Genomic DNA, 20,731 nt, shown 5'->3' with positions numbered 1-20,731 from the left:
ATTTGCCGCAGGGGGTTCCGGATGGTGTCAAAAGATTCGTCGTGTTGTGATACACACCCTTATAAAATTTATCAACTGATATAAAGAGGAAATATGTCGTATATAGAAAAAGTAGCTGTAAATCGCAATAGCAGTGCAAAATTCATGACATACATGGCGCTGATTGTATCTTAGAAGGGATGTTTCATGAAAGGAAAGATCCGCGATTGTTTGGATTTGGTCCTCTCTACGTTTGCTGAGCACACCGATGTAAACACTCGAGGCCCCTTGAGCGATGGGAGACATTGTTATCCAGCCCCGTCCTACCAATTCAGCTCGCACTGACGGACAGGGGCCAGGAGCTGCTGGAAACATATGGGTCCCGTAACTAGGGAACCACCCCGTCTGCTGCCTGCGTGCACCACTGATTTATTTCGGGCATAATAAATGTAGATTCATCATCGTTATCCCATAGCTAACGCTCTTAAGTTGAACACCGAGGCAGTGTTGGCGGAGAATGTTTTCACGAGATTCCTGCCGCACATCGTCTAACCACTGTGCCACATGTTCGTGGCGCGTACCGCAATTGCAAAATGTGTGAGCTGTTATACTCCTCAGTGAAGCATCTGGGCGAGCTTCCCGCTACGGAGGTTGATGAAATATGAGCCAAGAGAGGCTTGCTCCGCCAACATACCACATAAGCAGGAAACAAAAACTCAGGCCTACTGCATGTAAATAATTTATTTTCGTGCGATTACAGGACCAAGTCGCGGTTTCTGGTAACCAGGAATTGATATATATTGTTCACTGTATGCATTTTCAGTAGTTCCAATGTTATTTAGTGTTCCTCCCGCATAGTACGAGCCTGAAAAGAGAGTTTTCCCGAGTGGAAATTTAAAAAAAGAAAGGTCTATGGTTTATTGGAGTTTTAACATTCCAAATCGACTCAGGCTATCAGGGACGCCGTAGTGAAGGGCTCCGGAAATTTCGACCACCTGGTCGAAATTTAACGTGCACTGACATCGCATAGTACACGGGCCTCTAGAAATTCGCCCCCATCGATACTCGACCGCCGCGGCCGGGATTGAACACGCATTTTTGGGGTCAGCAGCCAAGCGCCATAACCACTGCATGATCCGCCGCGGCGACAAAAAAAGATAAAAGCTTCTCTTCATTTAAAAATTTTTCTTTAAAAAAGATAAAATAAGGTTCTTAATTGGAGAGAAGCCTTTATCGATGGAACGATAGGAAATTAGAGGAAGAACAACTGCACATCTCTTTTCACTGACTTCTCTTTGTCCTGACAACGTCTGTCGCAAGAAGTGCAAGTGACGGAAAATTCCGGATTAGCCCACAAGAAACAGAGACAGTGCCGGTCCCCAAATCAGTGCATAATTAGGAGGCGCACGTAGAAGAGTACAGGCAACAGTTCCGAATAGTTGCAGCATATAGACGCCTTTCCCTTCGCATAGTCGACCTTCCATTCCGCCTCCAAGTTGGCCTTGTTGCCGACGAGGAACTTGCATGTGTCGTCGACTTTCCAGTCTGCAGTGTTTCTCAGGTACTGGGTGATATTATCGAATGAATACTATTCCGTCCCCAATGAGAAGCGAAGAGAAAAAAGTGCCAAAGTAAAAACAAAGCATATTTTGTAGTGACAAAGTCTACACACTCTAAGGGCACGCAGTCTAGGAGCTATGCAGACATCCTCCGCTTTCACGAACCATTCGCCGGAAAAAAAGACAAGGCTTGCAAAAACGCAAAACACTGTAAGCGGTAGGACGGCCCGAAAGGTTTATTGCGTTTTATCAGATAAGTATTTTTTCACACATTAAGTACAAGATTAAAAAGTAAAAATTTCCTCAAAGCAAACAGTGAGGAGAAAAGAAAAGCCACTTCTGTACGTAGGCTTTGCGATCAGCTGTACAAAACTGACATTATGACTAGCAATGTTAATCTCATAATTATATATAAGCAGTTACCGTGTTTTCCTTGGTACAGTCGGCTTGCATGTTTGTCAGTAAGTTATTGGCGCTCGTATTCCGAGTCCATTCAGTTCGTGAAGTTCTCGCAGTCCCCTCGGGTTCTGATATCTGGGCTGCAGTTTCGAACTGAATCAGCCAAATAATGCATGCAGACTAGTGGCGATTACCGCAGACTTTTTTTTCTTCCAGTGACGCAGCTCCATAGTTTCGGTTTTGTGCCAACAGCGCGGATCTAAAGGTGAAACTCATAAACCTTCTCCTGTCACTTTGGGAGAGCAAAATCCAAAGAACGCCGTTTTTTCCCAAGCTACTCGAACATACGAGGAACACCTTATCCTTTTTACACGTGGACTGCCACTCGTTATTAAAAAAAAGTATTGTTTGGTCGCAATAATCTTTCCAACCAAACTTTCATACCGGCTCCTGTGTTATGTGGAACTTTTCTCAACCCTTCGGAATATAATACATCTAGAGAAGTATAAGTGAAACAGGACAAAGGCTGCACCAGCTTCACCCAAAGTGCATACTGCCTTAATCCATTTTGAAAGCTTAAAATATTTTTTACCTGCCGCGGTGACTCAGTGGTTAGGGCGCTCGGCTACTGATCCGGAGCTCCCGGGTTCGAACCCGACCGCGGCGGCTGCCTTTTTATGGAGAAAAAACGCTAAGGCGCCCGTGTGCTGTGCGATGTCAGTGCAGGTTAAAGATCCCCAGGTGGTCGAAATTATTCCGGAGCCCTCCACTACGTCACCTCTTCCTTCCTTTCTCTTGCAACTCCCTCCTTTATCAATTCTCTTACGGCGCGGTTCAGGTGTCCAACGATATACGAGACAGATACTGTGCCATTTCCTTTCCCCAGAAACCAATTATTAATTATTAAAATATTCTTAGTAATGGTCTAACTATTATTGACCTTGGCGTTTAATTTCTACATATAGTGTGCTGTCACCTCCTGAGTAGTTGTGTTGCAATCCTGCATTATGGCGTCGATGAGCCCAAGTAACTTGCGTATGCAAGCGTTAGGCAATAGTTTAATCACCTTTAACAAAGTCATTAAGGGCTCTCGGAATGTCATTCAAACTTTTGAGGATCACAGCCTGTAGAAAGCTTTATGAACATGTGAAATCACGTGACTACCTAAGCATGAAACATTATTTGCTGGCGATGAAAAGCGAAAGCAGGTTGACGGCAACCGACGTGAGATGTCTTGCGAACGTACTTGATTGGTGATGTCGTAAACATGTATGTTGCCTTGAAGATATCTTTTTGGAACCATCATGTACGTATATCTCGTCGTTGCTGCGTCGACCTTAAAAAATAAGCACAAAATCAAAGCCTTAAGGATATAAGGTAAATGCTCCACTTAGGCCTTTGGTCACATGATTTAGGCATTTATGAGGAATGACATTTGCAAACATTGGAATGCTGATACAAATATAATCGCTTTCTAGTACACTTTGTAACCGTTTGACTCAATGGCTTCCGTGCAAAATACAAAGCGAATTTAAAGTCGACTTTCACTCATCTGTAAACAATTTCGCATGCAAAATTTTAAGGAATTGAGAGAGCATTTGTCGAGGATTTGAAGGTCTTTATTAGACGCAAAGTCTGTGAGAAGGGATTGTGAGCACGCTAGACAGAACATATACGCAATAATCTGGAAACGTAACAATAAAAAATTTGCTACGGCGAATATAAATTCACTGGTGCTCCTTAATCGCTTACACTGCTATTGTGTTTCATAGTCGTTGACACTGCGAGATTGATAGGATTCTTGAAGACGATGAACACTCATGTTATACGTTTTGACAGCACATCAGTAGTTAGATTCCCGTCCTGTCGATTGCATGTAAACTGCTTCCATGTTTCTGCGTTTGAGTTTGAGATGATTATTGCGGCTCTGGAAGCATTGTTTTGTAACGTGGTTGGAAATATCAGAGTGCAAAAATTTTAAAAAGAGTGTAATTTGGTGCAGACATTTCCCTTCTGAGTTTCCACTGACATACAGTTTTACTGTTGCATAGTTTTTCAAAAACAATAGTTAGGGAGCAAATACTTATTAACGCCCACCTCAGGGCAGCCGACCATTCTGTTATGAAGGAACTTAAAATAGCTTTCTCAAAATCTTCATAGTCGAAGAATTATTCTCCCGAGCCAGGGAAACCACCTGCCCATGACATACGCTTCACGAACAGAAGAGGGCTCGTTGGAATAAACTGATGAATACGCCTCATCAAGTGGAGTTCAGTCACGGTAATAAGTTTCTGCTGCTGCGCTAAGGCAGTTGCTTTGAATAAAATTTGACCTAAGACTAAAGGGCGGATCGCTCTCATCATATTGGCGTTAGGATATGGAATCGGTGATAAGCCATCTCAGTACTTTTGCTTGAAACGGCATGCATAATATATTTCACTATACAGGGTGTTTCATCTAAGGCTTTACACAATTTAAAAAAAAAATCTTTTTTTTTAAGTTATAAGACTGCTTTTTTTGGCATAGCATTATCAGCGGTGCAGTACATGCGCATACAGCTATGACGCGCTAACTAGTACGCTGGTTAACTAATATTGAATAATTGAGAGAGAGAGAGAGAAGTGGTAGAGGAAAGGAAGGGAGGTTAACCACAAGAAAGTTCCGGATGGCTACCCTGCACTGGGTGAGAGGGATGAGGGGCGAGGGGCGTAAAAGGATAAGAAGTAGAGCAATGCGGTCCGTAGCATGCACGACAAACAATGACACACGCACTGAAAGTCAGGGCCACCGCAGCCGATTTTATAGTTAACTTTTTAACAAATTAGAATTAGGCTCCTTAGTTTCTGAGAGGTTTGTAGCCCGCCTTAAGTAAAATCCATATCAGTTTATAGAATTTGGAAAACGCGGATAACCTCGGCGCTGTGGCCCAGAAAATTTTGGCTATTTCGACGAGTTACGTGCACTGGAGAGGTTGCTTTGCCTGCAAGCTTTTAGAAAGCCTCTGTATTTTGGCGTGCTGTAGCCAGAATTTGTTAGGCCACAGCGCAGAGGGTACGCGCGTTTTCAAAATTCTAAAACTGATGCGGATATTACTTACGGTGGGCCACACATCTGTAATAATTAAAGAGCCTAACTGTAATAGTTAGAAAGTTAACTAAAAAATCCGCTGCAAATATAGAGAGCAACGTGTCGCCCCAACCAAATAATAGGACAGAGCTCAGTCGCATACAGCATGCTTCTCACGAAGGACGAAAAATAGGTGATATAATTTTACTCAAGGAGCACTTACCAGCCATATTCTAACTGTTTTTCGATCTAGAAGTATCGTCTTGAACAGCTGTAAGCGAATAGGATTATTGAAAATGGAAAGAAATTACAATGTAGGCACACATAAAGTGATGTCAAAACTACTTGGACGCACATAAATCAGCTTGTGCAAGAAGCCACAACGAAGAATCATGGATGGGTTGTGGCCTCTACGTAAGACACCTTATCTAGTTTGAGGCGCTAATTACACACGGTAAAACACTTATCGGTACAAGTTGGTGCATTGCCTCAAGAATTGAAGTGCCGCAAAGATAAGTGCACTCATCATCACCAGCAGAAGGCAAGCATTAAAAAAGAACAAACTTCGAATTGCTGGCTTAAAGGTAGAAATTGGGTCATGAGCTGTGGGATGCTCACTCAAGCAGGTTCAGCGAACGCTGTAACTAAACCGGAAAAGTGACTGATATCAACGTTCTAAACCCAAACTGCCACTTTTGGCTTGCATTGAATGTCACAGCAATCCAAACGTTTTTAAGGGATTCAGGGCCCCATCAAGTAGAAACTCCAGCGTTATCAGCGTTTACCGTACGTTGGCTTTAACCGACTAGTCCCGGAATAGTCGGCTGGAGCAGCAGCTTGGCGTTGGCGCAACTAACATAGTGGCGCCGACATGCGACGGCCTGCGGAACTCAAAAGCGCATCAGAGCGCCGCTGCGCCAATAGGGGGCTCACGAGTTGCGGCCAGTGCTAGCAGCGCTAGGGCCTGTGCCGGCATGTGTTCGCGTCTCCGAAGTGATATGCGGAGGACTCCAGGCCACTAAGGGGGCCATTAAAACAATCACGTCATACAATTAAGCCGAAGCTTTAAGATTTCCCGAATTTTGTGATAGTTCCAACCGAAGACGCCAAACGAACAAGGTAACATCGTTATAGGTGGCCTATGGCGTGCATAAAAGCCGGTTCCAAATCACTCAAATGAAAATTTTTGTTTGACTGCGCGTTGTGATTTTCGAGCTATACGTTGACTTTAAGAGCGAAAAGCGCGGGAAAAACGACGTAGTATGTAAAAATTTTTGATTAATACGAATAGCTGAAATTAACGTGGCACGTAGTCGCGTTACTATATCTCTGAAGAAGCATTGAACTTACAACAGTTCTTCCCGCTCGGAAAGTTGGCGTGTAGCAGAAGACGCCGTCCTGGAAGAAAGTGAACGGGGTACCACAGTCAACGGAAGAGAAAGGTTGCAGGGTGGCGTAGAAGTAGTTGGTATAAAAATCCACACAATGGTCAGCATTGTAGAGTGCGAGGTTCGCCGGCAGCTGTTAGCGGTAGTGAGTATAATATTGTTTACTCATTATTAGTTGCTTTCTGTGGCAGTGTTAACATGGCATCTCATGCTGCCACCCTTGATGTTCCTGCCTCGGAACCACTCAGAGTAGCGCGTTCCAGCGACGTCATGCATAACGTCACTGCATGCTGTCGAATCAGCGCGGCGCGTGTACACCAACAGATCATAAGCGCGAACCATGCTAAAGAGCTGTCGCTGATGTAACGTAGGTCGATATTGCGACGAGGGGTTACAACGCATGCTTGGTGTAAATGAGCTTCTCAAGGATAACGCTGTTTTCATGACCGATGGGGATCAGCACTTCACAGCCGGAGATTGCAGCTATGGAATGAAGGAGATAAATTATAAATGAAAGGCAAGGGGTTAAACTAGACAATGCTAGGTTATATGCCCTTCACTCTGGAGGAAGGCGAAGTGGCCGCAGAAGCATGCAGTGAAAATATCCAGACGTGAACATTTGCAGAGACGCCTGCGCAAGCTCTCTGTGGGACCTCCATTGTTCGGAGGTTGCGCCTCTTACCGGCCGGAGATCTCAGGTGACCGCACATTATAAAAAGGACGTAAGCGTCCGCGGCTTCGGTGCTTGTGAATGTGGGACGATATTAGAAATTCAATTTGGGACTTTCTCAGCAACGCAGCCGCCTTTCTACGGACAAAACGCGTAGGCGACGTTCCCCAGAAATAATTTTTAGGCACAGCGTAGCATCTTTCTCCATTTGAGGGTTTACTTTAGCTTCATGTTAACAATATTGGCCTTTCCCAGGCAGTATAAAAAAAGCGAATTGTGCATTGGTAAAAAACAAAATGTGGACATAAGTGCACTTCAATGCAGAATGTCACTGGGCATGTGGTAATTTATACGTTTAGAACAAACCATAGCGCGCACATGAAGACCTGAAATTTTATGGCGGAATCATGGGCATAAACATACAAGCCCGAAGTCTTCAAATATCAAGCATGCAGCGGAGAGTGGGGCGGAATGCGACAGACATTTGCAAAAGGTCGCTTTGTTTTTATTACAAGACTACTAAAATTAATATTGAAGAAATATTTCCCACCTTCTTGGCGTCATGCTCAGCAAATAAGAAAAGGCCAGCCGAACGGGAACATTGTAGAAATGATTAACACTTAGAACTTCAAAATGGCTCACTTTGCCCCATCCCGCGGGGCAAAATGCGACAGTGCATGTTGGAAAATACGACGTTGTTCCAAAGTGAAGATGTTACTCACGCTTGCAATGAATGCACATAGGACCTCTAGACAATATTTGAGACCCCACTCGAATAAGAGATACAGTATACCCAGACTGAACCCGGAACTGTTTTGTTCCATGGCCCACTGCAGCCTAGGAAGTTATACAGCCAGGTTCTGAGTGTAGCTTCGCTGCGCAATTGTTATGCATATCATGCATCAATCCCACCTTTTTCTTGTTTATGTCACACTTGTTTTTTCGTCCCGCCCTTTTGAACTGACATGCGATTTACTTTGATCCGTAGAGCGTGAACCCATAGCTTTGAACGGGATTGTAGGCCAGATCGAAAAGAGCTTGCTTCATTGTTAGAATGGGCTGTATAAGTAGCTGTTCTTGCTCGCAAGACGGAGCGCGATGCTAATGTTAGCAAGACCTACTAGGCAGTTATTGCCTTTCGTATTCGCTCATTTCTCTTTAATGCTTTGTGCTAGACGCCTTTGGGAACAATAGAAGGCTTGCCGGTTCCGGTGCTGCTGGCCTCTCTCCAAAGCTTTCTTCATGTCTTCCGCATCCCAGTCGGCATTTAGTATCTATTGTAGGACTATCAAATATCAACAAGGGTTGAGATTTGGAGGAAGCAAGAAAGCCAATATTTTCTCTTTGGTCTCTCCAAGACACCCCAATGTCAATTAAGTCTCTTCCTGCTAAAATAATCATCACTTGTGAACTCGACATGCAAAAATTCTTAAACTTTCCATACGATAAGGCCAAAACAAGTTCCAATAAATAAAGGATTATGTGAGCCTAAGACGGCAGATCTACTGAACTGCGCAGTTTCAAAATAATTGGCGGGCAGAATTTCGCGCCATTTCGACCGTGTTCACGTTCATCAAGGTCCACTTCGCAATTTGCATTTTACGCATAGATGCAGCCAATCGTGTCAACAACATTCTAAGCAGTAGTTGTCATGTCATACCGGCTAACTATAAAATTAATATCACAGCACATTCAAAACTAAGCATTTAAAATGCAGCATTCTGCCCCACTCTTCCCTGATGCAGTCACCAGGAATGTATATGTGAGCTCCTGACCGTGCATTAAAATATTATTTCGAAGTTAATCGCTTGTCTGAGTCCTGCCTTTGGTTTCTTCTTCGTTTTCGCGCTATGGTTTCTTTGTAAGTCGCGAATACGCGAAACTCTCCCGGTCACATTTCTTGACACTGCGCAGCTCAACCGACCAAGCGCCCTTGACACATGTAGCTACTTCTCCAATCTGCAGTGGATCTTGTCTCATGGAAATTTTAAGACTTGTTGCGGCTACTGTTCCTACGACAATTTTGGTATCAGCAAGCTACACGTGGGAAATAAAACGCGAGGTGTTGTGATCTGAGGGTTTTGGTGCGCATTGCTACGAAGCTCTGTCATTATTTTACTCCTCCCCATGGAGGGAGCGCATATGGCAGGTTCTCTCAGATCATGAATAGCAGGTTACCAATACCCCTCAAGAGAAAAGTGTACAACAGCTGTATCTTACCGGTGCTCACCTACGGGGCGGAAATGTGGAGGCTAACGAAAAGCGTTCAGCTTAAGTTAAGGACAACGCAACGAGCCATGGAAAGAAAAATGATAGGTGTAACGTTAAGAGACCGGAAGCGCGCAGAGTGGGTGAGAGAACAAACGCGTGTTAATGACGTCCTAGTCAAAATCAGGAGGATCAAATGGGCTTGGGCAGGCGTGTACAGCGAAGGCAAGATAACCGCTGCTCCTTAAGGGTAACGGAGTGGATTCCAAGAGAAGGCAAGCCTAGCAGGGGGAGGCAGAAGGTTAGGTGGGCGGATGAGATTAAGAAGTTTGCAGGCACAGGGTAGGCACAGCTGGAAAAGGACATGGTTAAATGGAGAGATATGGGAGAGGCCTTTGCCCTGCAGTGGGCGTAGTTCAGGTATGATGATGATGATGATGATGGACACATCAATGTACAAAGATAACCCATTTGTAGCGGGTTCGCACAGAGAAGGACGCCCTGGAGAGCCCAAAACAACGCCGGTGCCATTGCTTAAAAGCAAAGCATTTGGCAGAACGTGAAGCAGAAATGCTTGAAATGTCTTCGAAATTTAAGGGGTGCACTCTGTCAGCCATGGGAATTGAGTTCAGCTACATCTACCGCACAGTAAGGCAACGCATCAAGCTATCTTCGGTCTCACCTATACAATCACGTTCCAAAGGTTGTGTTCGTGGCTGGAAATCAAGCTAAATCGCATTGGAAATCGACAGTGTCCAAGCAAAAGAGAAACAGCCAGGACAGTGTAACAAAACAGTTGCAAACTGAAAAAAATCATACAGCCAGCGCACATGACAGCATTAGCTGCAGAACTACATAGTCTGTTGTAGATTTGGTCATTCTCTTCCTGTTCGTTACTTGTTACAATGGCTGCCACACACAATATTACAATGGCTGCAACACCAAATCACTAATGTTGTGGGCGAATTCTATGAAAAAAGCTCAAAGAAGCTTACAATAAACTTCTACTACAACTCTGCGCTCTTTCCATCGTGCGCTATGAGAATTCTACCTTACGGAGGGGTTGATTTCAGTTCGAGAGCACGTTGCGTAAAGATTGCCGAGAGAAAACAACTAACCAATAATCTTTCTACAAGAACCGTCTTTCCTACACAGGCATCTCCGGTAAGAAAAACCCGCACTTGGTATTCTCTGCAGGAAAACAACCATACCAAACGATACATGAAACTTTCTGGTCTCCAAGCAGTGCATAAAAAGCCTGGAGCTGCTCTTCACTGCGCAGTAACCGTCTCCGTTCCAGCACGTCTCCGTCCGCAGTTAACTGAACCGCCACAGTGAACCCTTTACTTGAATGCCGTAAGCTAGGCGAGCCACGCGGCCCGAGGAGTGCGATTTTTCAAATTTCTGAATGAAATGATCATCTCTCGCCTTTGGGGCGTTCCCCTGCGCCCACAGCTGCCAAAATTGCAAAGCCTAAGCGGGCATTCCATAGTTGCCTCCCAGTCAATCTCTTAGCCTTTGCGTTCGGGTTTCGGGGCTTACGGAATGCGGGGAATGGAACAACCGCTTGTCTAACTATACGAGAGCCTTCAGTAATGTTACCAACCATCTGCTGCATAGCTGGTGTTTTCAAAAGCAACAACAGCTCTCAGAGACACGATTATGTAAATTAAATTGCGTAGGTTAATTAAATTGTAAATGGTGCTCACGGTGGTTATGCGAAGGCTGCTAAAATATGGTTCTGGTTGAGCTAGGCACGGTGACTAGGCAAATGCAAAACAACTTTTCCGGCAGCTTAGTAATGATAGTCCTGGTGGTACTGCCCCAAACAAGGTGGCAATAGTTCATATGCGATAAAAATAGTGAATTGTATATTATCAACTTAATGGGTGGTGGCAAGGAGAATCGCAATCTTTTTCGTATGCCAACACCTCTCGAAAGAATTTTTTCTATGAATTCCACACGATGATTCTATTTTAGGCGCGCATAAAATGTAACTCCAAAGCTGTATGTGCAGGGGTCAAGTTCATTTTTCGAAGTACCGATAACAAGGTGACCATTAATTATGGCGCACTTATTTTAGTGCGGAAGCACTAATATGATGGGGGCCAACCCCGTTCGTTGTCTGTTTGCAGATGGCCTAGCGCGAGCGCTCCTTCCCGCGTCAGCACCCACCCATTCAGAGTCGTCTCCTAGGTTGCACAAATCCGTACTTTTGCACCGATTGGAATGTAGTAAACATTCTTTATAGTTACTTTTTCTGCTTGAAAAAACACGACCTTAGTTTTAGTACTAAGAATGGTAAGTGCTTTGAATGTGCTCCATTTATGCAATTTACTTACGACATGATTGCAGCGTGGTACGGCTCATTAGTATTATAAGATGTAATAAACAGGCTTGAATCGAAGCTTGTTCGAGGATAATGCCCGCCCCTATAAATATGGCCTTTAAACAGTCTATAGACCTCTTATAGGCTATATTGTCTTCCTGTAGATATTTATTTTTGTCTATTCATTCTCTACAGAGTGTCTGTAGAAAAAAGTCTACTAAAGGTGTGTGCATATAAATATATAGATTGTCTATAGAGTGTTTATACTATTTGTATCGCCTACAGATTCTTCTCTAGGGTTTGTCTATAGAGAGTCTATGAGCTTTATAGAAAGAAATCTGTGGACAGTCAAATGACTGTCTAAATAAAATTTTGCAAGGGCGTATTGCTCTCCTCCACACTGTTGGCGAGAAGGGAAGGAATATTTTGCGTTTTTGCGGATCAGGACTTGTCAGCACTGGTGACCCAGCTATTCTCACAAACGTCATACATATATTTCGCAAGAAATCACGCAGGGCTATTTCGTAATGCATTGCAATACCCGTGATCAGGCCCGATGCCTCTCAGGGGGAGCGTCTTTACCGCTGCTGCTAGTGCTCGCCGCATTAGGAGCGACCGTGGCCATGAGATGCAAATTCTTCATGACGTCGGATGCCATTGCCATGAATGCCACCACCACATTGGAGCCATCTCGAGCACTCGGTTCAACCAAAAGGGCACCGTGCTTTTCCGCAAGTGCCTGAAACGAAAACTTTTGATCTAAACCAGCACGACAACATGTAGATTCCTTAAGTGTAGATTTGCAGTAGGATGAAAATCATGAGGCACAGATTAAAAAAAAATTGGCGGTGGTTTAGCTCTGGTTAAACCTGGAGTGACGCGATAGCTACAGCTGGCCGAGTGGAACTTGCTCAGTTGAATTTCAGTCAGCATTTCGCCGCTCCGTTTTGCTGGGCGTTCCTTCTTCATATTCGTCCCACTTGACACGGCGCATGCGCACAGCTGTGGCAGCTCGGTTTCGCCGGCGCGCCGCGCCGCCGGCAGCACCAGGTGCTCCGCACCATGTGACCAACCACGTGGCGAACCACGTCACCAGCCGCGGCGCCGCGCCGCCGGTAGCTGTTCCGCACCCCGTGGCCAACTACGTTACAGCGTGGCTGCGCAGCCACGGGATGGCGGCGCCGCCACCGCCACGGCGCCGCCACGGTGAAAGTTCGAAATAATAATAATAATATTAATAATATTAATAGTACTTTATTGCGCCAAATGTTTAAAACAAAGTACAAAAAATCCGGCCTGTCAATGCCTCATAGGCCTTGAGTGGAAAATCCCGACAGGCAGCGGAACCGCGCAAACATACCCACGGGCATAAGCGCACATTAAAAATTACAGAATGTCAAATTAGTACAGAGGCAAAATAAATATAGACACGAAACCAAAATGCATAAAAATACCTGAAATCCGTTCAAAAAATACAGCAGTTACATGTGAAACCATGATTTACTTGACAAGTGGTAAAGCATATGTACAACGTCGAAAACCACTGATTAGTGTATCGCAGCATCTTTTTTAGTTTATATTTAGTTTTTGCCCGGCGAACACTTAGGGGTAACCTGTTAAAGTAAAATGGAACGTAATAATCTCTTACTCGCTATCCGTATATTGTAGACCGTCGGGGAATACAAAAAGGTTCCTTCGGTCGAAGAGACCGTGTGGGAACATACGGAATCATATAGTCACTACACCAAAAATGTTTGTTTCAAGACAATCGTTTCCATCGAAAGGCGATCAAAATCTGGTAGCGAAAATACCTTAAAGACATCAGAATTAGACTGAAGGCCTAAGTCATAGCCAATATTTTTTAACAAAGATCGTAGGAGAGAATTGATACTATACTTCCAGCGAACCGCACAGTGACCATAAATCGTAATGCCATACCGCAGTACGCTTTAGCCAAGAGCGTTTACAATAACTTTGCGTATTGAAAGCGGCATGTAGTACCTAATGTTGTAAAGCACACAGAAGACAGCTCTGAGCTTTTTCCGACGTAGGATAAGTGATCACTCCATGAAAGACCACTGTCGAAGTATACTCCCAGGTACTTTACGGTAGTTGCATGCTATCGCAATGTAGCTATCGATACAAAAATGAAGACGAGGTACCACAGGATGCCAGAGCAGCGTCTTTGTGTCTTACGTTGTGTTTTAAATTCATTACCGTGGTTGTCCCTCGACAACTTTGCGAAAACATAAGTTTGAGGTGTGTGTGTGTGTGTGAATGCGTTGTTGAGGACCCAAGTTGATACCTACGGTCGGTCCTCATGTTCCTTTTTCGATGTGTCCGCTTGTGAACTCTTTGCTTCGATTCAGTGTTGTTTGCATTACTGATCGTGAATTTGTACTTTTCTCAAATACAAACCAACTCCTGCAACAGACCCAAGTGGGACTAGCAGAATGGCGAAATAAATAAATAAAAATAACAGAGCACAAAGTAGCCGTCACAATTTCTTGTCATTTTGAGAACAACACGGTGAGGATCACTTCGCGCGAAATCAACAGAATGAAGTGCTTTAGCTAGCTGGGAGAATTTAGCAGAGGGAACTTGTAAAACAGCGCTGTTTTTAACTTCATGGATAAATCAGTGCAACTTGTTCGCGCTAGGGGAGAGCATTATAGAAAGTAGGCAGCTGCGAGGCCAAATCAGTTCTCCCGACGTCGTTTTCATCCCACTGGGCAAATAGGTTAATCACATTGATTTCTTACCTGGATTAATTCTCATCATTTTACCTGTGAATATGTTCCTCATTTTGTCCCCGTGATTTGCCTCCTCAAGTTTTCCACAACATAGCCCTAGAGGATAACGAAAACAGAAGGTTCTATGAGAAAGAAAGATAAAAGCTGACCATAAGACCTCAAATTATACTATGCATTCAAGTACTGAATAGATCGGCGCAAATATTTGTTCAGTAGTGAAATGCTTAGCATATTTACTTGAAAGTAATTATGCATGCAGTGAACTGTAATACAGGTTTAGGACGAAAATGCATGTCAACTTTTTCCACATCAAAGGCAAATAATAACCACGCTACCTATTGCTCCTGTGCGCCGCGCAATGTATAAAGAATTGCGTGTAAACTAGATGATGCTCTTTAACAGAAAGCCAAATTACATATAATACGGATAAGCAACTAGATCTATGCTGCAGCTATACATAAGAAATCATTTAAAGCCCAGTTTCTTCGAGACTAATAGAACCCCTCCGCAAGGCGCCATTTATTTATTTATTTATTTATTTATTTATTTATTTATTTATTTATTTATTTATTTATTTATGTGCCCACTAACAGGCATAGGTCCCGTACAATACTGCGCACAAAACGGCAAAAGAGAATAGAACAATGAAAAGAATAAAAAAGACTAATCAAATATCAATTAAAACAGTTAAGACGATGACACTGACAATTAATGATATAAGCAGTCAACAATAAAAAGCTGTTGGCTTCCAGGGAGGACAGCAGGTTTCGCCTGAAGGGTTTAGCCGTGCTCTTGGCGGCCTCGGAAGCCGCATTTCAAAGTTGAACGTGATTTCTAGCTGTATATAAAGTCACCGAAAGATTACAAATCTGTCTTTCGGTAAAAGCCTTACTTATGGCGCGAATAAGAAGTTTCTGCACATATGGTGACTCTTCTTCTTCTTCACTTAGTACGCTGTTCCCGGAGAAATGCAGAACAAGACGAAAGTAACTCACAATTGCGGTTTTGGAATCACCCACCTTCTTCGCTGTCATGTCGGCCGTGTTACCCATGAGGATCATCCTGAAGTTAGGAGAACAGTCGCTAGTACGCGGAACCACCCCTCCTAAAATCCGAAGGAAGCCTGTTACAAGTATTTTCGATTGCTCACAAAACGCCGCTGGAAAAGTGACTAAAAAACACAAGAAAAACGCCCAGAAGGCATGAGTCCAATTATACCAAGTTTTCACTTCATGAAACCACTAAATTCTTTATGTATACATGCATCATACAACATTCATCTATCAGCACAGCCCATCGGTTTGCTGGTCCAAGCTGGAAAAAGATAAAATACAGGAATATAGCGCAGAAGAAATAGAATGCAGTCAGAACGAATTAAAGCTCTCTTGACTAAGGAATTCTCAGCGTTTGCATTGGCAAGTAAACGAATTCGCAAACATTCAGAAGGACAACGGTAGCGAAAGGTAGGGACAGAAATTGGACGCACTGATTTGCACGTGGGCAAAAAATACCGTACTGAACAAAACGGCCAACCCATATTTAACGTAGGGAGTGGAACAAAAAAGCAACAAAAAATACAGTGATAAAACATAATAGTCTTAGTAATAAAACTAAGGCCGTGTTATTTAAAGCAACAAAATTAAATATAGACAATGTTTACTACATTCGAATCGGTGCAAAAGTACGGATTTGTGCTACTATAGGAGACGGCTCTGCATGGGTGGGTACTTACGCGGGAAGGAGCGCTCGCGCTAGGCCATCTACAAACAGACAACGAACGGGGTTGGTACCCATCAGATTAGTGCTTACGCACTAAAATAAGTGCGCCAAAATTAATGGTCACCTTGTTATCGGTGCTTCGAGAAATGAACTTGACCCCTGCACATACGGCCTTAGAGTAACATTTTATGCGCGCCTAAATTAGAATAATTGTGTGAAATTCATAGCAAAAATTCTTTCGAGAGGTGTTGGCATACAAACAAGATTGCGATTCTCCTTGCCACCACCCATTAAGCTGATAATATACAATTCACTATATTTATTGCCTGTGAACTATTGCCACCTTGTTTGCGGCAGTACCACCAAGACTAACATTACTAAGCTGCTGGAAAGTTGTTTTGCAATTGCTAAGCCACCGTGCCTAGCTCATCTGGAACCATATTTTAGCAGCCTTTGCATAACCACCGTGAGCTCTATTTACGAAGGATAACTATTTAATTTACACAATTTAATTTACAGAATCGCGTTTCTGGGAGCTGTTACTGGAGCTGTAGTAGTTGCGAAGGAATTACTACCCCATTAGACAAAATTACGTCTGCGAGCGTCGAAGTTGAGGCCAAGGAATGGTCCTGAAAATATGAAGTCACCACGCCTTCTCCGAGCGAGGCGCGCGCGTTGCAGCGATAGATGCCGTATGCGTACAGGTGACGTCACGGAACTGACTCGGCGCGCGGGCTCTTCGGCTCCCACTCGTGAGTGAGGCAGGCCGGTGAGGTGGAAAAGCGACGAGCGCGTACTTTTAAGGTTTATGGGGGTTTAACGTCCCAAAGCGACTCAGGCTATGAGGGACGCCGTAGTGAAGGGCTCCGGAAATTTCGCCCACCTGGGGTTCTTTAACGTGCACTGACATCGCACAGTACACGGCCCTCTGGAATATCGCCTCCATGGAAATTCGACCGCCGCGGCCGGGATCGAACCGTGTCTTTCGGGTCAGCAGGCAAGCGCCATAACTACTGAGCCACCGCGGCGGTCCGGAGCCATGATGTGATCGCCAGCGCAAGACACTCTTTCGCCAGAGTCTCTCCATCTAAGCTGCATGCTGCAGCACGCCTGGCCTTGACTAGTCAGCTGTGTGTGAACCATCTCATAGCAGGTATGTAGCAACACCCCCCCCCCCCCCCCAACCCACACACACACACACACTTATTAAGTGCAACCACACTGGTACTGAGACTTGAGAGATACTCGCTGGTGAGCACGGGGCCGCTGTTGCAGTTTTGTTATGGCCGAGGCTTGGAATTGATCGCTAATCGGGTCACCAGTGTTCCTTAAGCAGAGATGAGAGACGCGGGTTGAAGTGGGCAGAGTCAAAAACGTGGGTCTTAAAAGGAAGGGACATCCGCATGAGGACGTGAAACAGACTGGTACGCCCTCAGCTAAAAAATGGCTGAATATTTTCGCCCTTGTTATTACTATGATGCCTTTTCTTTCGAAGTTTGTTTCGAAACCTCTAAGAGCTGCCATTAAAAACGCCTGTGGGAGACCATTTCAACGATCTCCGTTTCACAAACCAACCCCCAAAATTTGAAATTTGTGAACCTCGTAATGTTCGCATGCATTCCTTTGCGGCGCTGTACTCGCTACATCGTGGCTACCAGAGCTCATCAATGAATGGAAATTTTTGCTTTTGTTACATAATCATCACCATCAGGCTGACTACATCCACTGCAGGGCAAAGGCCTCTCCCATGTCTCTCCAATTAGCCCTGACGTATGCCAGATGTGGCGATCTTATCCCCACAAACTTCTTGATCTCATCCGCCCACCTTACTTTCTGCCGCCTCCTGCTAGGCTTGCCTGCTCTTCTAATCCACTCAGTTACCTTTAAGGACCAGCGATTACCTTGCCTTCGCAATACATGGCCTGCCCAAGCCCAGTTCTTCTTCTTGATTTCGACTAGGATGTCATTAGTCCGCGTTTGTTCCCTCACCTACTCTGCCCGCTTCCGGTCTCTTAACGTTGCACCTATCATTTTTCTTTCCATGGCTCGCTGCATTGCCCTTAACTTAAGCTGAAACCTTTTTTCTAACCTGCAGGTTTCTGCCCAATAGCTACGATACAGTACGTAACCGCTACGATACAAGTTACGCTACGCTACGCTACGATACGCTACGATACGGTTACGCTACGATACAAGAGTTGAATACGTTGAACCGTCTTTACATCTCAATATCAAGGAATTTAATTTCCTAACCAGAAGTGTGCGCGCGCAAATTTGATAGGCAAAGTAAGTGTCTTTTGTCCTTTGCCAGATATGGGGCGTTTATCTATCCTTGGTGAATCGCCACATGTGTATTTTATTTTTTTTTTGTGTCTGAAACGCATGCGTCTTCTGGTGACCTAGGTTGTCCGTTTCTCGATTAAACTTCAGTTGTTTGTCCAGCGTTGTCCTGTGTTCTTCTCCTGGTGTCTCGTACTTTCGCTGGTGAAGTTATGTCTGGAACACGATTCTCTTGAGAGATATTGGTAAACTCTCATTCATGATCTTAGAGAACCTAGATGCCATAAGCGCTCCACCCCATTCTTATTCTGCTAGTTATTTCCCTCGCATGATCCGGATCTGCGGTCACAACCTGCTCTAAATATACGTTTCCCCTTACTCGTTCAAGCACATTGGTACCAATTGTGAATTGCTGTTCCCTTATGAGACTGTTGAGCATTAATTTGGTTTTTTGCATGTTAACTTTTTGCTCCACCGTTCTGCTCTGAATGTCTAACTGATTGATCATGATTTGCAGTTCATCTACAGAGTCACTTAGCAAGAAAATGTCATCAGCGAATCGCACATTACTTAGGTATGCTCCATTAACTCTTATCCCCAACTGTTCCCAATCCAGGCCTTGGAATACCTCTTTTAAGCAGTCGATGAATAGCCATAATACAACATTTTGGGCGAGTTGGTTACCTACATTCATTATTACAGCGCAAAGACGGCACAGAACAAGAAGGGGACACAACAGCGCTGTTGTGTCCTCTTATTGTTCTGTGCCGTCTTTGCGCTGTAATAATGAACGATGAATAGCATTGGCGAGATCGTGTCTCACCACTGCCGGCATTGCGGCTGCTAATCGCTGTTTTACAATGTGTGTGCGACTTGGTTGTTGAGCTGCGCATGCTAGGTTGATTTTCTTGCGAGACGCAGTTGTTTGAATAAAGTGCAGTTGTTAGATCCATTCGCAGTGTACGCCTGGTCTCTTCTCTGTCCTTCGTCGTTTGACCGGTTTATTTGTTCAAAATACTTCGACGGTTCCGCACTGAGAAAGGAAGACATACTATCGGGTAATGGCGTAGATCAATCAGATCATGGAGGTTTTCCGGGGACTGCCACATGCCGGCGCCACTCTGCCACGTCAAGCAAAGAGTATTTTCGGCCGCGCTGCGGGTTTCTCGCTCGCACTTACAAAGGCGGGTTTTCTGCGGCACAGGTGCGTTAAAATCCTTTCTAGGAGCTACTGCACAAGACGAGGATCGTTTCTGGTCTAATTCATGCAGCACATTCAAATGAGGAGTTTCATGCCCTAGGTGCAGCTGCTGTGAACGCTTGCACACCAATGCGCACGTGCGTTTTATGTAAATCTTAAATCCAAAGCCGTCAGGCCACAGACTTTCAAGCAGCATATTAGTCCGCCACTTCGGCACTCCGGAACCTTTAAATGTTTAGCGGGGTAAGAACAGGATGCTAAAGGGAATAATGGCGCAGCTTCAAGTGGGGAAGACAGCAAGAGAGCACACACACGAACAAGCGCTTGGGCGTCTGTGTGCTCTACTTCTGTCCTCGTCACTTGATGCTGTGCCATTATTCACTTTAGTATATCTGAACAACTTGCCCAATGCCATACGCTTCGTAAGAACAGTAGTCTTATTTCCCTCCGGAGATTTTGAGCTCTGGGTGTGCCGTAACTGCTCGGTTAAATACATGATTTTTGCAAAACCAGCTTTATAACCCGAACAATTTTTCTTACGCTGTAGTTGTTTCCCGAGCTGCTGTGTTCAATCTTTACTGTCCAACAGACGTTAAGTCACTCGGTGTAGGTTTCCTTGAAAAGTGCGTGGAAAGAATAGAACTAGCATGGGCGCACACAAAGATGGTTACGAGCGGTGCTTATTGAACAGTGACGGGTAGAAGGCCAATGAACAAACGATGCAAGCAGCGCTCCAAGGTCGAGCATTTTGTTGAATGTATGGTTTGTTGGGGCTTTTTTAGGACAATTAATTTTACCGATGCCACTTTTCAGCGAAAGCGGAGAAGATGGAGTCGCAGTCGGAGCGATTCAGACTTCGGTGTAATTGGATCACATTGAGATAACAATACACGATGAAAATTGTACTCTCTTTTTATGTCGTTGCTCGTGAAATGTCTGGCCCAAAGAACAAATTAGTGTTTACCACATGTAGATCATGCGGTGAGCAGACGAAAACAGGTGTTTGCTTCGTGATGGACACGCTGTCTAAGCAAGTTGGTTTTCGGTGAGTGGTCAATGCTACGCCTTGTTGGGTCATATCTATGAAATGAGAACAACATGAGCGTTACGCGGCAAAAGTCATAAAAAATGGTAAAATGAACGGCGGCTCAATAAAGGACACTAACAAAAAAGAGACACC

At 44.4% G+C, this 20,731-nt stretch overlaps 1 long non-coding RNA gene across 1 annotated transcript; it reads right to left on the bottom strand.

The window, feature by feature from the left end:
* Positions 1-763: 763 nt before the first annotated feature.
* LOC144135389 (uncharacterized) lies at positions 764-12,309 on the bottom strand. The gene is made up of 5 exons (XR_013315492.1): positions 12,140-12,309; positions 6,354-6,401; positions 5,227-5,274; positions 3,184-3,273; positions 764-844 (listed from the first exon to the last, which is right to left on the bottom strand). It is a non-coding gene; the product is annotated as an uncharacterized LOC144135389 (long non-coding RNA).
* Between the last annotated feature and the right edge of the window lie 8,422 nt (positions 12,310-20,731).

Source organism: Amblyomma americanum, chromosome 5 (genome assembly GCF_052857255.1).
Source record: "Amblyomma americanum isolate KBUSLIRL-KWMA chromosome 5, ASM5285725v1, whole genome shotgun sequence".
Lineage (NCBI taxonomy): Eukaryota > Metazoa > Arthropoda > Arachnida > Ixodida > Ixodidae > Amblyomma > Amblyomma americanum.
This window is presented reverse-complemented; position numbering and strand designations above follow the sequence as displayed.